Source organism: Aegilops tauschii, chromosome 7 (assembly GCF_002575655.3).
Source record: "Aegilops tauschii subsp. strangulata cultivar AL8/78 chromosome 7, Aet v6.0, whole genome shotgun sequence".
In the NCBI taxonomy this organism is placed as follows: Eukaryota; Viridiplantae; Streptophyta; class Magnoliopsida; order Poales; family Poaceae; genus Aegilops; species Aegilops tauschii.
The window spans coordinates 299,274,759-299,292,292 of NC_053041.3; positions in this window are offsets into that span (position 1 = coordinate 299,274,759).

Below are 17,534 nucleotides of genomic sequence, written 5' to 3' on the forward strand. Positions count from 1 at the left end.
GGCCACGGGAGGCAAGAGCATGCGGCCCGACCGGCGCTGCTTTGGGCGGCTGGAGCAAGAAGACTAGAGGTTGAAGGAGCACTACGGCCGTTGGATGGACATCGTACGGTCACTAGAGCTAGAATCGTTCATATTGACTAGTTGACAAAGCCCTTCGTCCCCGTCAACTTAGTAGGCCCACAAGTCAGCCTCCCACTAAGGTGGGTCCCAGCTAGCCGGGGGAGTATTCATTTTTTTGTGCGTAATAAGGAGGCACTTCCGGTGGGTCCGAGCTGACAGCGGGGGGAACGTTTTTTCGTGAAATACGGTGGCCCATCAGGTGGGTCCCAGCAGTCAGGGGGCAAATGTTTTTTTTGCAAAATACGATGGCCCGTCCAGTGGGTCCCTGCTGTCAGTTGGAGGAATCATTATTTTCCACGTAATAAGGAGGCACTTACTTGCTGAGGCCGTGGACCCAGCTGAGACTCTCCATGTACAGTATACTTCCGATGGAAGTCGTTCCTTGACCACGTTGACCTCGCCACGTTCCGTTGCATGCATGCGTCCATGGGCGTGGTGCGTCCCCACTGTCAGCCTCTCACGTACAGTCATCTTCCGATGACTCTCGGTTGTTGACCACGTTGACCACACCGTGCCGAGCGCACCCAGACTGGAACGACCCGGAGATGGGGAAGACGGGGCAGCGGAGTCGCAGATGGAGAGGAGTGGGAAACTTCACTGGTTCGGGTGCGCGGCAGCACAGCCGCGGTGCCGCCCACGGGAGACAGGAGCAAGAACAGAGGTTGAAGAAGGAGCAAGGCTGTTGGATTAACATCCAACGGTCCAACTGCTAGAATCATTTGTTGATTAAGTTGACAAAGTCGTGCGTACACATCCGCTTAGTAGGCCCACAAGTCAGTCACCAAATCTAACGGGTCCCAGCTGTCAACGGGATGAATAATTTTTTTCGCAAAACAAGGAGGCACTTCCTTCTGTGCGAAGATACAGCCAGTGGGTCCCAGCTGTCAGGTGGAGAAATAATTTTTTTCGCAAAACAAGGCGGTCCCTCCTGTAGCTGGTTCGAATCCAAACCTAGACTATGACTATATATGGTGCTATGCTACTCTGCAAGTAATGAAACTAACGTATCCAACGTTCGCTTCTCCTCTTCTCTACTTACTCTGCCTAGCATCAGTAGCTCTGGCCATAGCAACCATGTCCGCTGGCTGCTCGTCCACCTGCTGTTCAGCAGGCAACAACCAGATATGCGCCAAGTCACCACCCGTACCATCGAGTGTGGGTCTCATCACACCCCCGCCGGCACGCGCACCGCAGCCGATTGCTCATCGCAACCCGCTGCCGTTGGTGTGGTGCCACTGCTGCAAATCATGCAGAGTCATCCGTCGCGTCTCAACCACAATCCGCAACCCTGGCAGAGTCTTCTACAAATGCCCGAATCATGGGGTAATAATATGTTTAAGTGTTGTTCTGCTGCTTTCAGTTGCTGATATTTTTAATAGTTTGGTTGATGATCTTCCAATTTGATTCGTGCAGAAAAGGGAAGATTCGTGTGATTTGTATTTCTGGGAAGTTGCTGATGTGGGGGAATGCAACTACGCTGATTATTTGGTTAGCCGAGGAATCCCAATACCAGCAGGTTGGGGTGTTGTACAAGTAACTGAAGGAACGACAGAAGAGGAAGATGCAGAGCAGAAGGTTAAAGATGCAGTTCCTCTGATCATGGCGCAACAGCTGCTGAACGGCCTTGACAGCAATGAGGAGATGAAAGAGCTTGTGAAGATAATGGGAAAAATCGATGTGCTCTGTAGGATGATTGTCTCTTTATTTGTAGTGTATGTAGCACTCGTGATGTATTCAGTGGCTACGACATGAGCACTTTGCTGAAACTAGTAATGAATGAAACCTGTGTAGCAGGCTGGGCGTAGTGTTGTGAACATCTAATGATTTCTATTAATGGAAATCAGGGGGTATCCCATTTTGCTCATATAAATAAATAAATAGCAGAGGCCCTGTCGGGTCAGCTTTGTTCTCATTCGAAGACGTCGAGAAAATTGCAGTCCAACAGCAAACTATGTCATCAAATTCAAGTTTCACAGCCAAATATGAGTACAACTAAACAACAATGTCATCATGTTTTAGTTGTCATACAATCACCAAACACAAATCAGCATACATAACAAGTGATGTTCTCACAGCAAAATACTAAACAACATGTTCATCAGGTTTCAGTTGTCATAGCAAACACAATTTCACATAGTAGATAAAAAACGTCTTCTGACAGGCAAATACGACAAAAGCAATGTAATCATCATCCGCAGCAGCAGCGTCAACATCTTCACCATGTGTATCAGTCTGAATCGTAATTCCCCACGGTGTCGTCTTCTTCTTTGTCCTCAACGTCCTCGAACGTTGGCTTCTTCTTTATCAACTCTTGTATGTCCACAGCACGACAGGCAATCTTTTCATCGGCGTCATTCACGTGATGGTTCTCAAAGATATTAGGAACATCTGTGTTATCTTGTACATCAGGAGCAGTGTAAGCATCATCTTGTTGTGCAACTTCATTAAACGAATTCCTCTGCTCAAACCTTTGCAATACTCTCCAGTCATCGCTACGTGCAAATGTGTCTTCCAAGAAAAATATCTGTGTTGCTTGATTTGCCAAAATAAAAGGCTCGTTGGTCTGGTACGCCGCCTTGACATTGATGGATTTGAAATAATCATCAGCTCTGGGTTTTGCGATCCTGGAAAACAGGTTATACCAACGACAGCACAACAGAACCACACAGCGATGATCCTCGAAACTGGAGATATACTGCAACTGAACAATGTCTGTTATGTTAGCATACATTTCAATTGTCTCTTTGTCATACATATCCGTGCTCATGATGGCACTGTTTTGTGTCTTCCTGCCTTCGTCTCGTGCACGGGTGTTGTAGCGCACATCTCCAACAACGCAAGATTCATAATGTCTTACCCGAGTATCAGGACCCATTGCTAGTGAGTAAAGGGCATCATCAACTGCCTGCCCATCCTCCCGCATCTTCTTAACCTATGGTTAGAAAATAGACAAGCTGATCATCTTATGTACTTAATATATTAAAAAAACTGACAGTGCACTTCAAAAGCTTACATGGTTCTTGAACCATTTCGCAAATCCTGCCATAACCAGTTTGTCAATGTTTCTTGGATTTTGCGGCAGTAACTCCTCTTTGTAGATGCTACATAACATAGTGATCGCGTCAAACATCTAAATATATAAGAATGTGCTGCAAGTTTAGTAGATTACGATGTATAAGCTGCAGTACTGCACTTACTTGATATAAGGTAGTATCTCAGGACAGTTATTCAACACATACCAAACCATTTTGTCCAAATCTTTAGGTTTGTCCTCTTGTCGACTCTTCCCTATAACTCGAACAGAATAATCGAAAACATTAAGCCCGGGATTGTCTTCACCCACCTCTTTGCTAAGCTGATCAGCTGTTTCAATGTATTTTGAGCAGAATGTCAACGCTTCTGTAGCAATGTAGGCCTCTGCAATGGAACCCTCGGGTCTAGCTCTATTCCTAAGAAAGCCCTTGAAAGTGCTTAACCACCTTTCAATAGGGTACATCCAGCCATACTGTACTGGACCTCTAAGTAGTGCCTCATTAGGTAGATGAACGGCCAAATGCACCATCACATCAAAGAAGGTTGGAGGATATATCTTCTCAAGGTCGCATAGGATAGTTGGTATCTTGTCTCTAAGACGCTCCAAAGCATCTATCCTGATATTCCTACTGTAGAGTTCCCTGAAGAATTGTCCCAACTCTGCAACTGCTCTGTATAAGTCAGGGCGGCCCAATCCTCTAAGGATAACAGGTAAAACCCTTTGAAGTAGGACGTGGCAGTCATGAGTTTTCAACCCTTGTACCTTGTTTCCATCTGCACTGACTCTCCTTTCAGGGTTGGAAGCAAATCCATGTGGGAATCTCACACGTGACAGGACCTCGCAGAATTCTTTTCTTTTTACCTTGTCCAAGACGTACACAGCTGGTGCCATATCCCGTGGTTTACCTTCATCTTGCACCTGCAAATCCTTTCTGATACCTAGGTGTGTCAAATCAATCCTAGATTTTAAGGTATCTTTCGTCTTGCCTTCAATTAAGAAGTGTGCCGATAATGCTGTCACATATATTTTTCTCGATGTGCATCACATCAAGATTATGCTGCAGATCCAAATCTTTCCAATACTCCAAGTCCCACAAAGTGGACCTACGGGTAAACAATAATCTCTCTTCTACCCTGCCACGCTTCCTTTTCCCGCTACCATTACCAGGATGGTTTCCTGGTGTAATATGCCTGACCTTCTCTAATTCCACTTGCAACTCATCGGCGGTGAGCCTCTTTGGCGCATCACGGTTTTCATGCTTTGCATTGAACGCATGTCTTCGATATTTTCTAGGATGCGGCTTGTCCTTGGCAAGGAAACGGCGGTATCCAATGTAACAGATCTTGCTAAGTATTGTGCATGACAGCGGATTCCTGTCACAGCGAACACATGCATTGTAACCATGTGTCGTTTGCCCTGACATAGTGCCCAAAGCCGGATAATCATGGATGCACCAAATTATAATAGCACGCAGAAAGAAATCAGCTGGTGGGCTGCTATATAGGTCTCGAGTGAGAACACCCTTCCATAGCTGTTGAAGTTCCTCCACAAGAGGCTCCATGAACAAATCAAAATCCTTTCCGGGACTTTTTGGACCTGGGATGAGCAAGGCCATCATGTAGTTTGATTCTTTGGTGCAGACATTTGGAGGCATGTTGTAAGGGATAATAAGCACTGGCCACATGCTATATGTGGCGCTCTAGTGGCCAAATGGGTTAAATCCATCTGAAGCTAAGCCAAGTCTAATGTGTCTCGGGTCAGCAGCAAACTCTTTGTGTTTATCATTGAAGCTTTTCCACTCACTACCATGAGATGGATGGCTCATTACATTCTGATCTCTGTACTCCTGGTTCCTAGAATGCCACAGTACATCCTCTCTTGTTTCAGCATCATGAAACAACCTCTGCAATCTTGGTATAATTGGAAAATGTCTCACAACATTATGAGGAATCCTCTTCGCAGCATCGCCATCTTTCCATCTTGATGATTTGCATTTCGGGCATTCACTTAAGTTGGCATAATCCTTCCGGAATAGAACGCAATTATTCTTACAAACATGGATCATATCATATCCAATTCCAACTGCACGAAGGAAATTCTTCATTTTACTGTAGGTGTGTGGCAGCTTAGACGCATCTGGGAAAGATTCGGGGAAAGCAGCCAACATCGCATCGACTGATTTGTTGGTCATCTGCTCAGATGTCTTCACCTGAAGAAAGGTGACCATAGCTGAGAATACTGACAGCTTATTTCCTGGGGTGACAGCAACGTTGCATTGTTCCAACATGCGGGCCCACCGTTTTTCTTCTGCAGGTGAAAGTTCACGGAATGCACGAGCATTTCGTAGCATTGTTTCAATGTTGGTCAAACTCACTGGCTCCGCCACCACCACCTCCTCCTCCTCTTCCACCTGAGCATCAGGCAGATCAAGATGGTGATCTGCTACTTCCACGTAGTCAATAACATTGGCGTTCACAGCTTCACCATGATGAACCCACCTAGTATATGTGACCGACATCCCATACAAGTGTAGATGATTTTGCACAGTTGACTGGGGTCTTGTAACTGAATTCATACAACTGCTACACGGGCAGAGCACATCTGATTTCGGACCACCGTACCCAGCTCTGATAAAGTTCATGAAGTTTTCAACCCCCTCGACATATGCAGCGAAGAATCTTTGAGCAGAGGTTATCCAAGTCCTGTCCATCTGTTAGACATACAAATTAGTTCTTCTACTAGATATTACAGGAAAAACATATATGCTTTTTTATGAAGTCCAGAAAAAAATACCTAGGTCGATGTCTAAAGCTATGGCAAGATATTTGGACGAGCAGATCTAAGTAACGAAATATATGTAAAGCTAATTCAGCAAACAGATTTGAGTGCCAAACTATGGCAGGCTGTTTCAGCAGTCAGTGAGGCCGAGCACACAGCCATCAAACTATCGAAGGCCATCGCAGCAACAAAGATTGAGTATAAAATGGTGTAAAGCTATTTCACCTAACAGATTGGCTACTAGACCATGGCAATCTACGTCACAATAAATATATGGCAGGATATTTTAGCAACTAATCGGCATTGGCATGCCATCTCAGCTAAGAAGATTGAGTGCAGAACAGGGCAAGGAAGCTTCTTAAGCAGATCATATTGACAGTAAACTACTTCAGCAAATAGTGAGATTAACAGCGTCTATCAGCTAACATTCAGCGCTACACCGACATGAACGGGGCCTCAGTCTAGAATGCGCGTACCGTGGGAGAAGCTGACCGCCGTGCGTCTCCACACGAACGTCGCCAGCGGTGGCAGCGCTGACCGCCGTGCGCCTCCACAAGAACGTAGCCAGAGGTGGCGGCGCGGCTAGAGGACGGCAGTCTATGAGAGCGTACTATGGGAGCGAGAGGATCGCCGAACCGCGGCGCCGACGTATCGGCGCGGCGGGGAGGGCGGCTTTGGCGGAGCGAATGGAGTGGAGGGGGACAGGGGGGAGGGGGGTTTGGGGAATATTATTGGCTAGTTGGCTGAAGGGCGATTGAATTGGATTTGGGGGGAATTTTTGGGTGTGGGGGGGGGGAGGATTTTCGCGCGGTGGGCGGGGGGAGTTTGGCGCATGGTCGGTTTCTCCAAGTGCAGTCCCACGTGTCAGTGAAGAGGCAAGCCGAAGCGCGTTCCGTTTGCGTGAGCCGTGTGCAGGACCGAACATGTGTGGGGTGCAATGCGACCGCGACAGGAGTGTTGCGAGTGTACCGCCTTTTTCCTTTTAAACTAGGTGCTTCGCCCCTTCAAAAAAAAATTTGTTGCTTCGCGCGATCCATCGATACTACTACTAGTAATCCAGTAATCCCGACTAAAATGGCGCGGCCGGGTCTTTTCCCGCGCGATATGCTGGGAGGTTGGCTTAGTTGGGTTTTTTAGGACGAGTAATGCTACACCTACGTAATCCCAGTTACGTAATTAACGTAATGTGAAACGTGTGAGCTGTTGATTGTAGATTGGGGGGAGGGAGGGGCCCACCACCATGAAAATCAGGGGAGGAGAGAGAGATGCAATTTACGTTAACCCTTTCGTAGGTTCCCGTAGATGTAGAAAGATGTGAAATGCATGAATGTGTAGTGGACGTACTATTGGAGTGCCTAAGATAATTTGTGTATGTATGGACCCTATGTGTTTATTTTACTTCGCATGTTAGATTTGTCTCGGTTCAATAAAAAGCAGAGTTGGTGATGATGGTGTGCCTGTCATCCTGCAATATAGGCCGTCCGATCTATATCTAACGGATAGGAAGGAAACTATGACAATTTACCCGCACTCCTCTCCACATTTTCAAATAAGGCTTTCCCTCGTTCATCCTTTTCTCCAACAAGATCTTGATCTTCCGTGCAACACACGGGCATCTTGCTAGTACTCCTACAATATGTATATTATTGTGAAAGTTCATATACACCGGCCGAGATTAATGCAAACACGGCAGATTTTCATTACATTTCGAACTTTTATAGGACAGAAAAATAAAAGAAACCCAACACTAAACCTATTCTACGGCGGCGACCAACGTCCTCCATCTGCGATCTCTATGTACGGGGGCGGGGTTCAAGACCCGTGAAGTGAAGGTGCGGTCTCCGGCGAGGAAGAGTAGAACACGGGATACGGACCGGCTAGTTGGCACACCATGCCCTGCCGCCTCCCATGCCCTACTCATCCTCGGAGGAGTCCCCGACCTCGGCGGTGCCGGACGTTGGACGGCGGCAAGTAGGACGTGTGGCTGACGGTGCTCCCGTCGTCGGCCGCCAGCGTGGCCACCGCTTGTGCGGTCGCGTCCGCGTCCAGCTACGCCGCTATTGCGTCGTGAGAGGCGACTTGAGCGAGGGCGGCGACCTCGAGCTTCATCCCCGAAGACAAGCTCTCCCGCAGAGCGTTCGCACTTGCGGTCATGGCGGATGTGGTGCCAGGTAGGAGGACGATGCGCTATGGTGTGGAGGTTAGCTGGGCGTTGCCGCTTTAAGTAGCGCATTCCGGTGAGGCCAAGCGTCCGGGTGCATCATTAAGTCGCCGGAGTTCGTTCCTCGGGCACCGAGCCTCTTAACGACGACATACGAACGGACGGCATGAATGCGGGCAGCTGGCGCCAGCTGGGAACGCACCGCGCGACGGCGCGAGGGACGAGGGTTTTGGTGTGCCAGGGTAGTCAGCTGCGGTCTTGGCAATGTTGGAGATGCCCTTTGCTCACATGCGATCCCCGCATGTCATTGAAAAAGCAAGACGACCCGGCATGGTCTCAGGTCCAGAGGATGCAATTGGCCGCGCTACACCACTCCGCGGACGCGTTGCGGCGCCCCGTGCATCCTCGACGAGCCGGGTGTTGGGGTGTGTTTGGATTGTGGCCAAAGTGCACCTTACCAAAATTTTGGTCATGACCCAAAGATTGGTCTTTGTTTGGATGGTTGCCATTTTTTTGGCATGCCAATGAACTCTAGCCAACTCTAGTTCATTTTTCTTGCCAATGTCGGCCAAATCATGGGCAACCAATACCTCAACCAAAATTTTGGTCATGACCCAAAGATTGGTCTTTGTTTGGATGGTTGCCATTTCTTTGGCATGCCAATGAACTCTAGCCAACTCTAGTTCATTTTTTGCCAATGTCGGCCAAATCATGGGCAACCAATACCTCAACCAAAATTTTGGCTACCCAGTGCTTTGATGGGGCAACCTTGGGCACAAACCAAACATACCGTTGGTCGTGCCACAGCACTAACGCCACCCTCGGCACACTGAAACCGACCGTGTCTAGCGATGATATGAGTGTGTCGCTCACCGCGGTTGTCGTGTCCAGAGGCGGTGCGGGAGCTGCGCCCCGTTGTTGGCCCCAACGATCCACATGAACGGTTGTCGGTGGCGAGGAGGTCATGGGCCAGCTCCTCCATTGGACTAGTCTGCGCTACGTCGTCCCGACGGGTGTGCCCCACATGCCGGTTTCCCTGTTTTCCCGGCCATATTCGAGCGTCAGTGCTCCGCGTTGCGCATTAGGCCTTTCACTATGTAGGCCAAGCGAGACAACTTATTGTTTATTTGAGCCGTTCAAGTATAATCTTGTGGCATTTGCTTATTTCTCATTCGTCTCCAACCCTCTTCTCCATCGATCATGTCGCCCTCCAGTCGAGTCCATCCTCCCGCATGCCTCATTTGAACATTCCGCCGAGTATCATTCGCATGTACCCACCCTAGTCCTCTTTCAATAGATCTCCAGACCCCGAGATGAAATCGAGAGGGAACGAGTGGGGGCACGTGATACCTAAGGCGGATTCAAAATTTTGAACCAGTGATCATAGCATCCGCAAATCATATATAAAGGGTATTCAATGTTCGTTTCGTTTTTGAACGTATAATATACTCCCCTTATCCTTTCTAGTTTACATATAAGTTTTATGTGTAGTCAAAGTATCTCTACTTTGATAAAAAAAGGTATCAACATTCAACAACGCCCAATCAATATTGTTAGATTCGTACGTACTCCTAGATTTGTACTCGAGATGGTTTCCAATTTGACTATTGACAAGATTAATAGTACATGAGATGTATAATGTGAAAATTATATCATTGGAAACTCCTTTCACATACGAATTTGACCGTATGCTTTGTGTAGGTTGCATGTCATATATTATTACTCTAACATTTGGTCAAAATTAGCCTCGAAAAACGCATTAGACCCTGTATGCTTTGTGTAAGTTGCATGTCATATATTATTACTCTAACATTTGTGTAAGTTGCATGTCATATATTATTACTCTAACATTTAGTCAAAGTAGTATAGTGGAAGTGGATCCTCTGACGTAGGTATCCCTGCCTTACCCTCCCTTTCAGTCACTTACTGGCGGACCCCATGCTTGCTAGGCCCTGCATGTCAGTTACTCAATGGGTTCGGCCACGTCAGGGGATCCTCATCCGTAGTATACTCCCTCTGTTTTTATTTACTCCGCATAAAACGGAGGGAGTGGTGGTATAATAAATGACGCGGGCGAGGGAGGGGGAGGGACGTCGGTTTGCTCTCAACTGCGGTCCCACAAGCGAGCGAAAACGCAAGACGAAGCGCGTTCCATTCAGTGAGCGATGTGGAGGGTCAGCGTGCCGAGCTACAACGCGAACGCGAGAAGAGCGATGTACAGTCAAAACCGATTGACCGGTCGTCACCGGAACCACTATTCACACCAGAACCTTCGCTGCTTGGCCTACGCCAGCCACTGCCCTAAAACCACACCAAATCTCCAGCCCATTCCCCCACCTTTCGATCCCCTAGCCCGCATCAAGCGTCCCCTAGTTCGCCGGAAAGCCATGGTGTGCCGCAAGATCACTTACTACAAGATGCTAACGCTGGAGCGCCGCGCAGAAATCGCGGCGGCGGTCGGTGCCACAGACCTCCGTTCCCAAGCTCGCTTTGCGGCGGGCCAATCCCCGAGTTCTCTGGAGCCAAGCTACGAGGAGGAGGAAGCCGATCCAATGTTCATGGCGGAGGTCACGGCGCAGAAGGCTCCTGATGGGTATGAGACGATGGACGTCGACTTCGTGCCGGCGTCCGAGTCCCCCATGGTGCAGGCGGACGAGCGGTTCAACATGGCGATACTAAAGGAGGACCGGGAGGTAGAGGATCAACTCGACATGGAGCGCGCGCATGCCGCTGCCATCGAGGCTCTCCTGCAGGCAGAACCGGATGTCGTGGATGTGAACCGGGGGGCGGAGGCTCAACTTGAGGCGGAGCGCGCGGATGCCGCTGCCATCGAGGCCCTCCTTGAGGTGGAACCAGACGTCCTGGACTTGAACCGGGCGGCAGAGGCTCGACTCGACGTAGAGCGGGCGGATGCCGCTCTCATCGACGCCCTCCTGCAGGCGGAACCGGACGTCCTGGACTTGAACCGGGCGGTGGAGGCTCGACTCGACGCGGAGCGCGCGGATGCTGCTGCCATCGAGGCCCTCCTGCAGGCGGAACCGGACGTCCTCGACTTGAACCGGGCTGTGCTCTCGTCCGTGCAGAGCGCCTGCACGCTCCGCTTGAACAAGTAGCTGGAGGCCGAGGACAACCACAGTGCGGAGACACACGTCGGCAGCGACGGCTGGTTCGCGCCGGCAGCCAAAGAAGACGAGGCCGTCTGTCAGGACGCCGATTCTAAGTCACACCAATCTAGCCTGTAACACCTCATATCACTTTGCGGCCTCACGCACGGTATTCCCATGGGTGTCGCCTTACCATGGCCCGGGACCGTTTGCGCCTTTTGGCTCACGTATATGATAGTGTCGCTAGCATCCATATGACAGAGAACCCGGGCCGACATGGCTAGTCGTGAACCCAAAGTGGCACTAACTTATGGGGACATGCATCATGTCGGTCAGCAGCGTGTGAATCCGGGCTGTAGCACTGGGCTAACAGGACTCCGGGAACCCGGGCTGGAGCAGGCTAGGAAGGACTCCGGATGTCAGCGCGTGGCATTTCCCCAAAGGGACAGACATAGGAGCGAAGTGAAACACATGCCGTCCAGTCAAGTGTTCCGGAGCAGTAGTGCTGGGCTAGCGGGACTCCGGTGAACCGGGCTGTAGCGGACTACTATGGCTCATGGAAGCACTAGACTACATTTCCCCATAAGAGAGGCTACCAAGGATAAACAACTAGGTTGTCGGATCCCACACATACCAAGCATTTCAATCATACACACAATATGCTCGATATGTGTAAATACAACATGGCATCACAACATAACTCTACGACTCAAGTATTTATTCATTAGGCTCCGAGGAGCGAGATATTACAAACATAGGTCTCATGACCCAACATTCAGAGCATACAAGTCAAAGCACATGCGGAAGCTTAACATGTCTGAGTACAGACATCTACAAATGAAAAAGGCTGAGAAGCTTGACTATCTACCAGATCCTGCCGAGGGCTCAAGATCATAGCTGAGGTATCAAGCTAAACGTCGAAGTCCACACGGGACTACTAGCGAGACTGACGTCTCTCTGCAAAACATAAAATAGGCAAACGTGAGTACAAATGTACCCAGCAAGACTTACATCAGAACTATCTACATATGCATCAGTATTAAAGAGGGGTGGTGGAGTTTAATTGCAGCAAGCCAGCTTTGACTCGGTGGCTACCCTAAACTACAACTGCAAGTAACTCTTTTGAGGTGGCGCACACGAGTCCACATATTCACCATTTCAATACACCACTATGGATCCGCTCCCGACTCCCTACGAGAACGCCATCCATAGCACTCACGCTTATCTGGCGTATTTTAGAGTATCCACTTTCACTTGTCTATGAACTGTTATAGGTAACCCAGAAGTCCTTTACCGCGGACACGGCTATTCGAATAGATCATATTAACCCTGCAGGGGTGTACTTCGTCACACACGCTCTCACCACTTACCGTCGTTTACACAACATGTACTCGGCAACCTTCAAGCGGAAGCCCAGCGAGGGTGTCGGCCACAGCCTACCTAAACACTCAAGTCTCTAGTCTAGGTTTATCGCCTATTCAGGTTCCATCCGCAGGGAGTCCGGCCGAGGTTTCCACATACGGCCCCAAACGATGTGTGCAGGGTTCCCGAGACACCAAACGGGCGACTCGGTACACCATGCCACGGGCCTACCGCATCACAGCGCACCCCTCGGGTCAGCGCTGTCCATGGCCTCCAGCTTACTACAAACACCAGAAACTACGTGCAACTCCTGGACAGAGGACAAGGGTGATTAAGAAGCCGAGAGGGTCCATTGGTTTTGGGCCCAATGCGTGGTAGTAACTGTATCATGGATCACAAACACAGAACTCAGTTCCTGAGGACGGCTTCAATGAGACAACCCACCATGTACTCCTACATGGCCTCTCACCGCTACCTTTACCAAATCATGTACACACACTTAGCTCACACACAGTAGGACATGTTCATTACCATTCCAATTCATCCCCGACGAATCAAACCCGACTCAACTCTAAGCAGTAGCAGGCATGACAAACAAGCATGAATGAGTAGGCACATCAGGGCTCAAACAACTCCTACTCATGCTAGTGGGTTTCATCTATTTACTGTGGCAATGACAGGTCATGCAGAGGATAAAGGGGTTCAGCTACCGCAGCAAGTAACAGATGAATCGTTGTTGTCCTAATGCAGTAAAAGAGAGCAGGAGCGAGAGAGTGGGGTTGTATCGGAATGAACAAGGGGGTTTTGCTTGCCTGGCACTTCTGAAGATAGCATTGGGTCTTCATCAGTGTCAACGATCACAGCGTCGGAACGACGTCTACCGAGGGGGAACAACACCGGCAAACAGAGAATAAACACAATCAATGCAATGCACAATATGATGCATGAACATGGCATGTATATGTGATGTTGTTTGTGCTAATGCAAACAGCAACAAGTTCAATGGAGCTCATTTGAATCAAGGATTCAAATGCAACTCCAAACTTAAGCATTTAAAATGCCCTTTATGTGTTTTCATCTATACAGCAGGTTTAGGTTGGTTTTTCATGCATTAAACTAGTACAGATGGATAGATTGAATTTTTCTGATCATTTTTCATATATAAATCTTTTCATTCTGAGTTATAGATTATTTTCTATGATTTTTTAAGTTTGTGGTATTTTCTGAAATTTCCTGTATAAACATAATTCCAGTAATTAAATTAATGCGTCAGCATTGCGTCAGGATGACGTCAGCAAGTCAATAGCAGCTGGTCCAGGTCAAACCTGACTACTGGGACCTACTGGTCAGTGACACAGAGTCAGCTACAGAGGCTGACATGTGGGACCCGGTCAAAGCTGACGTGCCCAAGTCAACGTTGACAGGCGGGCCCACTGTGGTTAGTGCTAATCTAATAGAGAAATAAAACTGATTAGTTTAGGCACCGGGGCCCACATGGCAGTGGCTCTAGGGGTGGTTTAGCTGGGTCATTAGTGGCTAATGACGAGCCACGTCATCAGTCGCCGGAGTTTCGCCGACGACGACCATTTCGCGCGGCGGAGATCGTCGGGATCTTGCTACAGCCCACGGTTTGAGGCGGGGTTTGCTCCTGCGGATTGCTGGCGCTCCCGCGCATCTAGTGGTGGTAGCAGCAGCAGCTGGGATGGCCGGAGGTGACGGCGGCGAGCACTTCCGCGGCGGCCGGAGTACGGGCACGCTCGGACACAGCGTTTTGGTGCACGGGAGGACGAGTTGCGGGTTGCTACGGAGTCCTGCGGACTCGCTGAGCACGGGGGTGGGCTCGAATGCATCATGGATGCGCTCTAGCTACGGCGGTGCCATGGCTGGCGGCGGTGAGCTCTCGGGCTCGGTCGGAAGACGGGGCTAGGGGACGAGAACGGAGGGGGAGAGCGAGGGGGAAGCAACAGGAGCTCACAGTGAACTCTATGGCGTCGTCGGAGAGGTCGGGGAAGCCCGGACGGTGATGAATCGAACGGGGCGGCGCTCGGAGCAGAGGAAGAAGACAACAGCGATAGCGGCGCTGCGGGGCGCTCCGGTGTCTTGTGGCTCGGCGAAGAGGACGGGGACGTCACGGCGGAGCTCGGGGCGCGTCGGAGAGGCTCGGAGATAGCTGTGGCCGTGGTGGAGCTCGTCGGCGGCAATGACTACGTTCGGTTTCGGGAGAGAGAGCGGCAGAGGCGGGGATGACACGGGGAAGAGGCGAGAGGAACCGGGGTGGCGCGTGGCGTCGTCCAGACGCGTCGGGGAGGGGGCAGGTAGGCAGGGAGGAGCTGGCCTCCTCGGCCGCGCGCGTGCGAGCACGCAGCTGCTCCTACTGGTAGGAGGAAGACGACATGAGGCGTCAGGTCGGCTGGGCCAGCGAGCTGGGCCGGCTACAGGTAGGTGGCCAGGTAGTCCTTCTCTCTCTCTCTTTTATTTGTTTTAGTTTTCTATTTCTTTGCATTTTGTTTTGATTTGATTTTAAAACATCAAATCATTTTTTGGAACTTTCTGTAAATTGTTATGTGAGCTCAGAAACTAGTCCAAGGTCACAAGCAACTTATAAAAATATTTGAACTTTATTTCTTATATAACAGAAATAAATTCAACTCAAATATGTCATTGATTTAATTCAAAAGGCCCAAAATAAATATTTCTGTGATTCCAAAAATATTGGTTCGGATTTTACCTCTTACCAATATTTTCACAGAATAATAGTGTAACATCCCAAATTTTCAATTTGGAATGTTATACATTAGCATCATTGCATAGCATATTTTATTGCATTATTGGCAAATCCTCGATAAATCCTAAGCAACTCAAGGACCCTCGGAGAGAGTTGGGGATTTTCCCAGTTTTTCATATTTGATTTTTATCAAATAATAAAACGAGGATTTTTGGTTTTAATTATTTTTCTCTCCGAAAATATTTCATATTAAAATAAATGAGAGGAGAAAATATGACTTCTCCAAAATAATTGAAATATTGGAGGAAAAACATTAAAATCAAATATTTGATTTTATTGGGATTTTATTTGCAATTTACTTGCAAAAAAAAAATGCATGTTTTCAAAACTGCATTTTTGGGTCAAGAAAATGTTCACCCTGTTTGAATTATCATTTTTGGATTTTTATTTATTTTTCTGCGCTTTTTTTAGATTTGGCGGAATATTAAAAAAAAACCGCGCCCGACTGGGCCGAGGCCTAGCCGAGCCAGGCCGGCCCGCCCGCGTCGTCTCCCTCCCGCGCACGCTCGCGCCGCCGCCGCCGAGTCTGGCTCGTGCACACTGCCCCGCCGCCGCCTTGCCCCCTCCTCCACGCCACCGCTCCCCCTCCTATAAGTACCCCCCCCACCCCGCCTCCTCTGCTCACCCCGCCGCCGCCCCGACCCGCACCTGCCGCCGCCGCCAGCAGCGCCGCGCCGCCGCCCGCCGCCGCCCGAGCCTCGCCGAGCCCCGCCACCCCGCCGGAGCTACTGCCGAGGTAGCCGAAGCCGCCGCCGCCCGAGTCCATTTAAAAAAAACCGATTCGGTTTATTTTTTTTCTAAACCCTAGTTTTCATATTTTTTTTCAGATCGGTTTATTTTTTGTTTTGTTTTATTACTTAGTGAACGTTCACCGACCCGTTCGTTTTAACGAACGTGTTCGTCGGATTGTCGCTGTTAACGAACGTTCGTTCGTTTAGCTGTTCGTCAGTTTTTCTTTTTCGTCGGATTTTCCGCGATTATTCCAGATCGTGATTTCCGATCAGAACTTCGTTTTCGTTTAACTTTTCGCTCGTTTATCGGCATCAGGCGATTCAAGCGCCTAGAGTTTCGTCTCGAAATTCTCTTTCCGTTTAGCCTACTCAAACAAGTTTTTGCTACTGTAAAATTTGACCTAGATCCAGATTAGTAAACGAAGCTTCTTTCTTTCGCCGTTTGATTTTCGTTGCTTCGTTCGATTTGATTCTTTTTGCAAACCGGAGTTCTTAAGTTGAACTTTATGGTTAGATCTTTATTTGAGTTGTACTTGTGCATTAGATAAGTACTTATTGTTTGCTTGTTTGTTTGCGATAGAGTACCCGGAGTGCGCCGCTTGCTACTTCGAATCTGTAGGTTACGCGGATCATCAGCAAGGCAAGTAACACTTTGATCATACTCTTCCATACCCAGTTTTTATTGCATTAGATCAATCCACAAACATTGCATGGTTAGGATCTAATTAAACTGTGGGTATTGGGAAGTAGATGAGGTAGTACCTATTACCTGTTTTATTATCAAACCCTTGGGAGTTACTTCTACGTTTGCTATTATATCGCTATGCTATGCTATGCTTGTAGACGTGGATTGGGTTTGAGAGATATTCATGATAGATGTGAGATTGTTAATATATGGTTAAACTTAAGGTGGCAACTAAAACTCACATCTGGGTGGATTGAGGCACCTGGAGAACCCAGTGCTGCCTGTATTTTTGGATATCCCGGAGTACCCGTGTGATCATCCTATGGACCGCCACCCAGGCTCAAAGGGATCATGAGATTATTCATGCTAGAAACTTCCGTGTGCAGCCACAAGCTATTATGGGCTCTAGCATAGTTGATTACGTTGTGTGAGCTCTTGAAGAGGTAGACTAGCAGATGTAGGGGATGTAGGTGGTACGGTCTACCCAGAGTAGAGAGTTTACGCTTCTGAAAGACTGTGTCTCGGTCATCCGTTTCTCAAACATCATGCAGTGCGAGAATCAAGCGGAGGCGATCGAATCTTGTGGGGAAAAGTGCACAAACCTCTGTAGAGTGTACAAACTAATCATGATTAGCCGTGTCCCCCGTTATGGAGAACTTGAGTATCTAGTACTTGGATATCATGTGAATCTCATCACCATGTTACTTTAATTAATTTTGTTGGGTTAATGATGATACTTAATTGGGATTGAGTTGGAGGTACCTTCTCAATGTT